Raw genomic sequence first — 8953 nt, 5'->3', positions numbered from 1 at the left:
CCTTTCCTCACTGGGCTATTTTTCGCTGGTGGAACTCTTGTGCTTTGAGCATCCTGATTTTCCAACTAAGGTAATAGCTTAGCTAGTAATAATAATAATAATAATAATAATAATAATAATAATAATAATAATAATAATAATAATAATAATAATAATAATAATAATAATAATAATAAGTACAGCTCCAATATATTTATTTTTCATCGGTTTTGTATCGCACGTAGTTCATACACGGTCGTCTACAATAACTTTTTATCATTTTTTATCTTATCCTCCGCTCTTCCTTGCACTCATAGACAATCGTATGTTTTCATGTTTTTTTTTTCATGTTTGAATCTTTGTGACGGTCTTGCTCGCACATGGATGTATATAAACTCGATGAGTGTTTATTAAAGTTTAGTTGCATTCATCCTGCGTCTCAGTTATCACCTAACTGGTGCATGTGCACATCTTATAAAGATTATAAATATCTTTTTTACATTATGAAAATAGCGTGTATAAATATATTTCCGGTCAGATGAGCATTGCATTATTTAGATTCAGTGATATAATACGTCCTTTTTCCCTGTTTACAGTGATAAAATAAGGATAGTATTTGTGTTATTTCATCCGGTCTTTTTTTAAAATCCATGAAATAAGGCCAAGTAGTGGAAAATGAACAGTCCATGGTACACCTTGTTTAGAAGAACCGTGGTTCAATGATGATTGTAGACGTTCTCATTTGGAGAAGCAGGAGGCTTATCATCCTTGGAAGGGTAACAGATCAGATTTGACCAGGAATAACTATACTTAGCCTAAAGCTTTTGCTCAGAGAGTTTATGCTTCAATTGAAAAGGAATACAATTTAACCATAAAAGAAACCCTTTTTGGTACAACTCAGGAACATAAATAGTGGTCTACCCTTAAATCTGCACTCTTTGGTGTAGATGCAACAGTTCCTCCTCCACTAAAACTAGATGGCTCAGTCACTCACAGTCCAAAGGAAAAGTCAACCCTTTTGGCTGATGTTTTTGACAGTAAACAGAGTAATGAAAAGCTTGAACTTTTCGATCTCGTGAAATTAAAGCTCTGCTTATGGAGAAGTACACCCAAATTGTATTTTTTCTTTGTTTTTTTTTTTTTAAAGGACTGCAGATTTCTTAGCTCCAAAGTTTTCTGTTATTTTGCGCAAGTTAGAAAGAAGAGGAGCTTTTAGCAGTTGTTGGAAAATTGGTAATGTTACTCCATTATGTAAATGTGTTTGTGGTAGCTCAAGTCCCACTGATTACCGCCCAATTTCCATAACTCTCATATTATCTAAAGTTTTTGAACGTCTTCTGGTAAAACGTCTTGATAGGTTTGCTGAAGGTAATCATCTATTCCTTAGTTTACAATTTGGTTTTCGTAAAGGCCTTGGAGCATGTGATGCCCTTCTTACAATCTCCAATGCTGTACAGAAATCCCTTGATTGTATCCAGGAAGTTCGTATGATTGGCCTTGATTTTGTTGCTGCCTTTGACCGTGTTAATCATGAGGCCCTTGTGTTCTTGGCCCATTACTTTTCATACTATATACACATGACATGTGGTTTGGCCTGGAAAACAAGCTTGTTGCATATGCAAATGATGCTACTATCTTTGCATCAATTCCATTCCCTGAATGTAGATCTGGGGTTGGTCAATCCCATAATAGAGATTTAGCAAAAATTAGTGCATGATGCAAATCATGGGGTATGAAGTTGAATCCTAACAAAACTCAAAGTATGATTGTAAGTAGGTCAAGGACAGTAGCTCCTCAACATCCGGATCTCAGTATTGATAATGTTTCTTCAACTTTATATGACTCTTTTAAAATTTTAGGTGTGATTCTCGACAGCAAATTTACTTTTGAGAAACACGTTAGGTCTGTGTCTTCTTCCATTGCTCAAAAAATTGGCTTATTGAGAAAGTCTTTCAAGATTTTCAGTGATCAATCTATTTTGAAGAAGTGTTTTAATTTTTTCATACTACCTTGTTTTGAGTATTGTTCTCCTGTCTGGTTTTCAGCTGCTGATTCTCATCTTAATTTGTTGGACAGAAACTTACGGTCTATTAAATTTCTTATTCTTGAACTTGATATTAAATTTTGGCACTGTCGTTCAATTAGTTCATTATGCATGTTGCATAATATTTTTCATAATTCTAACCATCTTTTACATTCAGATCTTCCTGGACAATTCCATCTTGTTCGTAATACTAGGCAGGCAATTAATTCTAATAGCCAGGCCTTCTCCATCATGAGGCTCAATACTACTCAGTATTTTAGAAGTTTTATTCCAGCTGTTACCAAGTTGTGGAATGATCTTCCTAATCGGGTAATTGAATCTGTAAAACTTCAAAAGTCCAAAGTAGCAGCAAATGTTTTTTGTTTTGTTTTTTTTTCAACAGGCTGACATAAGTCTTTTTATAGGTTATATAAAATCAAAATCAAAATCAAACCATTGTTCTCTAGTCTTTAGGTAGGGCCATAGCCTCTGTACCATGGTCTTCCACTGTCTTAGGTTAGATTTCCCTTGCTTGAGGGTATACTCGGGCACACTATTCTATCAAATTTCTTCTCTTCTTGTTTTGTTAAAGTTTTATAGTTTATATGGGAAATATTTATTTTCTTGTTACTCTTCTTAAAATATTTTATTTTTCCTTGTTTCCTTTCCTCGCTGGGTTGTTTTCCCTGTTCGGGCCCTTGGGCTTATAGCATGCTGCTTTTCCAACTGGGATTGTGACTTAGCAAATAAAAATAATAATAATAATAATAATAATAATAATAATAATAATAATAATATGTTTTGACGTTGTTACTGTTTTTAGAATTAATAATTGTTAATTTGTTCTCATCATTTACTTATTTCCTTGTTTCCTTTCCTCACTGGGCTATTTTTCCATATTGGAGCCCTTGGGCTCATAGCATCTTGATTTTCCAACTAGAGTTTTAGCCTGGCTAATAATAATAATAATAATAATAATACCTGCACCTTGTAACACCCTTACTTCACTGTGCATAACCAAAAATGTAGGCTAGTGAGTACGGTCGAAGGTGGTAGGCTGGGCTCAACACAGGAACTCGCCACACAGTAAGGGGGTGGCTGGGTGTACTTCATCAGAGCGAGGTGTACCAGGAATTTCTGTTTCCAATTGTATGGTTAATGTACAAAGACGTGACTAGAGGGGCACTCAGTAGATCGTACACCTCCGCACAGCAGCTTTTTTCCTGACCTTTTGCTCGACCTTGACCTTGACCTTTGACCTAGGACTTTCAAAGTTGAATCACTTCCACGTCTCAACAAAGAAATTAATCCTGAAAGTTTCTCTACTCTATCAATGAATTTGTGACCTCCGTAACCGCCGCATTTTTCTCAACCTTTTGCTCGACCTTGACCTTGACCTTTGACCCAGGACTTTCAAAATTGAATCCCTTCCACGTGTAGATATAACAATTAGTCCTTAAAAGTGTCACTAGAGTATGATAAATTTGTGACCTCCACAACGGCAGCTTATTTCTCGACCTTTTACTCAACCTCGACCTTGACCTTTGACCCAGGACTTTCTAAATTTATCGACTTCCACGTCTCAATATTAAAATTAATCCCTGAAACTTTCACTACTCCATGAGTAAAATTGTAGCCAGGAAGTTGTTCACCCACAAACAAACAAGCAAACAGACTGAAATATTAATCTCCTTCCAACTTCGTTGGCGGAAGTAATAAAGATACTCAGATGCGTCTTAAATTTCCCCCATCGACCTATGCTTTAATTATCGAGGAAAAAAAGATCAATAAACAAAGTATGACTGGATTGATCTAGATTTGAGTTTTGAAAGACATCTAAATAAAAAGTGGTTTATGTTGCAAGAAGGCGGAAGATTCACTGTTAATCATGTATACTTGCGACTATTTTTTTTTTTTTTTTTTTTTGCACCAAAGGTTGTAAGCCGTTTTGGTGTCTCGGAAGTATATTAGAAGTAAGAGAGCATTTCTGTTTATATGTTCAGCCATGTTATTTGTTTACTACTAGTGTACCATAGATATAAGATGGAAAGCTTGCTCGAAGCAACCTCTCGACAAGAGATGAAGAGTAGATTCTCTCGAAATGGAATATAGGTAGCCCATTGTCATACTTCACGCTTCGTAGTCTTCATCCATGAAGGCCTGTGTCTTCCAATTCTTTTAATGCCTTGTGGAGCCCAATTGACAGTTTGGTGAACTCTTCTAGGAGAAGGACACTCCAAAATTAAACCATTGTTCTCTAGCCTTGGGTAGTGCCATAGATTGTGTACCATGGTCTTCCACTGTCTTGGGTTAGAGTTCTCTTGCTTGAGGGTACACTCGGTCACTATTCTATCTTATTCCTCTTCCTCTAGTTTTGTAAAGTTTTTAAAGTTTATATAGGAGATATTTATTTTAATGTTACTCTTCTTAAAATATTTTATTTTTCCTTATTTTTTTTTCCTCAGTGGGCTTTTTTTTCCCTGTTGGAGCCCTTGGGCTTATAGCATTCTGCTTTTCCAACTAGGGTTGTAGCTTAGCAATTGATAATAATAATAATAATAATAATAATAATAATAATAATAATAATAATAATAATAATATGCATGTAGCTGTTTCTTAAAAGTGTTCATTTTCACTCGGTGTCCTTTTCTTGTCCTGCTCTGATAGAGGCGTAGATGTTCTTATCTTTCTGTTAGATGCTTTTATTTCACTTTTTTTTTATTATTATTGTTTTGTCTTTCCATGAAAAGATTGACTCTTTTATGTCCGATATTTCATTTTGTAAGGAGATAATCATTGTCCATGAATGGGTAGCTATATAAACGTGTTTTGTTTTAATTTAATCAAGTTATTATTATTATTATTATTATTATTATTATTATTATTATTATTATTATTATTATTATTATTATTATTATTGGTGTTGCTGTTGTTGTTTATGTTATCATATCCCTTCGAGACGATATGAAACGACAACAGTGTTTATTATTATTATTATTATTATTATTAGTAGTAGTAGTAGTAGTAGTAGTAGTAGTAGTAGTAGTAGTAGTAGTAGTAGTAGTATTTCTTTACAACAACAAAATCAAAAGTCATACATCGAAACAACTTTGATAACTGGATAAAAATCGATATCACTCCCTTAAAAAGTCACTTGATATTCAAATGACATAATTAATCATGTAGATTTATACAGCATGTGAATCATGATCTGGGTATAATTGGTCACATTGAATATTAACTCGAGTGCCGATATCACAACTGACATGATGGAAATTTGGTTTAATTATCTTGTTACTCCCAATTCTAAGTTGTAATTGAAATGCGTTAATTGGAATGGGTTAGTGGATGAAGAATAACTTGACACAGATTTTTCATTTGTCTCTGGTCTTCTTTTTTTTTTTTAATTTGAATGAAAATGCTATGGATATAAGGAGTCATTCATAAGGATTTTCTATATTTTAAAAAGAGTTTAATTTATGTTTCATTTAAGACAAAGACATTATTTTCTATCTTATTATATGAAATTTCTTTATGTATATCCTATGTTGGTAAGAATTTAGTAAATTGAGGAATTACGAAAATTCTCTTCGTATTGAGAAAGAAAATATTATGGATATAAAATGCCATTCGTGGGTATTTACTTAATTTTATAAGAGTTTGAATCTTATATTTTATTTTAGGCATTGACAATAATTTTTATTTTACAATAAAGCTTGCTGGAATTAAATTTCTTTATTTATTCACTATTTATCTAAGAATTTTATAAACTTAGGAATATATATATATATATATATATATTTATATATATATGTATATAAATATATGTATATATATATATATATACTGTATATGAGTAAATAGATATAAATACATATATATATATATATATATATTTATATATATATATATATATATATATATAAATATATATATATATATATATATATTTATATACATACATATATATATATATATATATACATACGCACGCGCATACACACACCAACACACTCTTGCATTCACATCCTGCCATAGCAACAGTCAGAAAACGAACTCCTAAAAAGATATACCCCGAAGTCTTCCCATAATGAAAATGTAAACTCCCAATCCCAAAAGACCTGCCTTGATATTCGTATCGGCCTCTCCTCCTCACCTGATGCGAAGCAGAGATTCCAAATGACCTTCGCAAAATTGTTTTGCAAATTATCATCCTTTCTCCTTTTTGCTTTTTTTATTCTTTCTCGTCTCTCTTCCCTCATAACTATGATAGCTTCCCCTCCTGTATCTGATTTATGGTGAAGATTCTGCAAATGGTTGTTGGGATGTAAGGTAATTTCCCATTACACAAAATTTCACACTATTTTGTCTAGATTACCACTTCCTTTTCCTTCTCTTTCGCCCTCGCTAATATGTAAGCCTGGCTGTATAGTCCAAGTGCGATAATATATAAGCCTTACTTTATATAGTCTGAGTACGTTAATATATAAACATTGATTCATACTTTCTCTGGGCGCTATTATATAAGCCTTACTTTATGCTCTCTCTGCGTGCGCTAATTTATAAGCATTACTTTATGCTTTGTGAGTACGCTAATATATAAGTATTACTTTAAACTTTCTGAGTTTGCTAATATATAAGCATTACTCTATACTTTCCCGAGTGCGGTAATATGTAAGCTTTACTTTAGACTTTCTGATTGCGCTAATATATAAGCATTACATTATACATTCTGAGTGCGATAATATATAAGCCTTACTTTATACTTTCTGAGTGCGCTAAATATATAATCCTTACTTTATACTTTTTGAGCGCGCTAATATTTAAGCATTACTTTATACTTTCCGAGTGCGGTAATATATAAGGTTTACTTTAAACTTTCTGAGTGCGCTAATATATAAGAATTACTTTATGCTTTCTGAGTGCACAAATATATAAGCATTACTTTATGCTTTCTGAGTGCGCTAAAATATAAGACTTACTTCATACTTTCTTAGTGCGCTGATATATAAGCCATACTTTATACTTTCTGAGTGCGCTAATATTTAAGCATTACTTTATATTTTCCGAGTGCGGTAATATATAAGCTTTACTTTAAACTTTCTGAGTGCGCTAACATATAAGAATTACTTTATGCTTTCTGAGTGCACAAATATATAAGCATTACTTTATACTTTCTGAGTGCGCTGATATATAAGCATTACTTTATACTTTATGAGTGCACGAATATATAAGGCTTACTTTAGACTTTCTGAGTGTGCTAATATATAATCCTTACTTTATACTTTATGAGTGCGGTAATATATAAGCATTACTTTATACTTTCCGAGTGTGCTAATATATAATCATTACTTAATATATAACCATTACTTCATACTTTTTGAGTATGCAAATATATAAACATTACTTTATACTTTTATAGTGGGCTAATATATAAGCATTACTTTATACTTTATGAGTGCACTAATATATAAGGCTTACTTTATACTTTCTGAGTGCACTAATAAATAAGCCTTACTTTATACTTCATGAATGCACTAATATATAAGAATTACTTTATACTTTCTGAGTGCGCTGATACATAAACCTTACTTTATACATTATGTGTGCGCTAATAATTAAGCCTTACTTTATACTTTCTGAGTGCGCTAATAAATAAGCCTTACTTTATACTTCCTGAGTGTACTATTATATAAGAATTACTTTATACTTTCTGAGTGTGCTATTATATAAGCATTACTTCAGCATTTCTGAGTGCTCTAATATATAAGCATTACTCTTTACTTTCTGAGTGCGCTAATATATGAGCATTACTTTATACTTTCTGAGTGCACTGATATATAATCATTACTTTGTACTTTCTGAGTGCGCTAATATATAAACCTTACTTTATACTTTCTAAGTGCGCTAATATAAAAGAATTACTTTATACTTTCCCAGTGCGCTAATATATAAGCATTACTTTTTTTCTTTCTGAGAGCGCTAATATATACGCCTTACTTTATACTTTCTGAGGGTGGAAACCTTTACGTGGAGGAAGGATTTGTGTATAGCCATGATCAGCAAAGCTCTCCCATCATCACCAATCTGCAGTGGCTAGCTTGGTGGTGAAAATCGCCAAACCCCAGACAGGTACAAAACATGTCTGAGGCATTTGTCCTGCAGTGGACTAGAAATGGCTGCTTTTGTTGTGGCTGTTGTTATACTATTGCTATTATGAAGAGATATACTGTATGTATATTCTGCTTTCTTCTCTCTTTCTAACATGATTGGGTTATTGCTTATAGAAATATTTGGACATTTGCACTAATTCCGTAGCATGTGAATTATGTTACAGTGAAAATGAAAATATAGGTGGGAAGTAATAGATTACCTTACAAATTTTTGTTTTCTTCTTCTCTTTCTACATACATACATATACCAAGGCACTTCCCCCAATTTTGGTGGGTAGCCGACATCAAACAAATGAAAAAAAAAAGGGGACATCTCCTCTCTATGTTCCTCCTAGCCTGACAAGGGACTCAACCGAGTTTGGCTGGTAATGCTAGGGTGTCACAGCCCCCCCTCCCCCGTTATTCACCACATATGAAGCTAAATAACGCTGAATCCCCTACTGCTGCTACCTCCACGGTCATCTAAGGCACCGGAGGAAGCAGCAGGGCCTACCGGAACTGCGTCACAATCGCTGTTCATTCATTCCTATTCCTAGCATGCTCTCTTGCCTTTCTCACATCTATCCCCATATCACCCAGAGCTTTCTTTACTCCATCCATCCACCCAAACCTTGGCCTTCCTCTTGTATTTCTCCCATCAACTCTTGCATTCATCACCTTCTTTAGCAGACAGCCATTTTCCATTCTCTCAACATGGCCAAACCACCTCAACCCTTTCATATCCACTCTATCTGCTAACTCATTTCTTACATCCGTTCTTACCCTCACTACTTTGTTC

The sequence above is a fragment of the Palaemon carinicauda genome, chromosome 1 (genome assembly GCF_036898095.1).
Source record: "Palaemon carinicauda isolate YSFRI2023 chromosome 1, ASM3689809v2, whole genome shotgun sequence".
Lineage (NCBI taxonomy): Eukaryota > Metazoa > Arthropoda > Malacostraca > Decapoda > Palaemonidae > Palaemon > Palaemon carinicauda.
The sequence above is the reverse complement of the archived record's forward strand: the minus strand, read 5'-3'. Positions refer to the sequence as shown.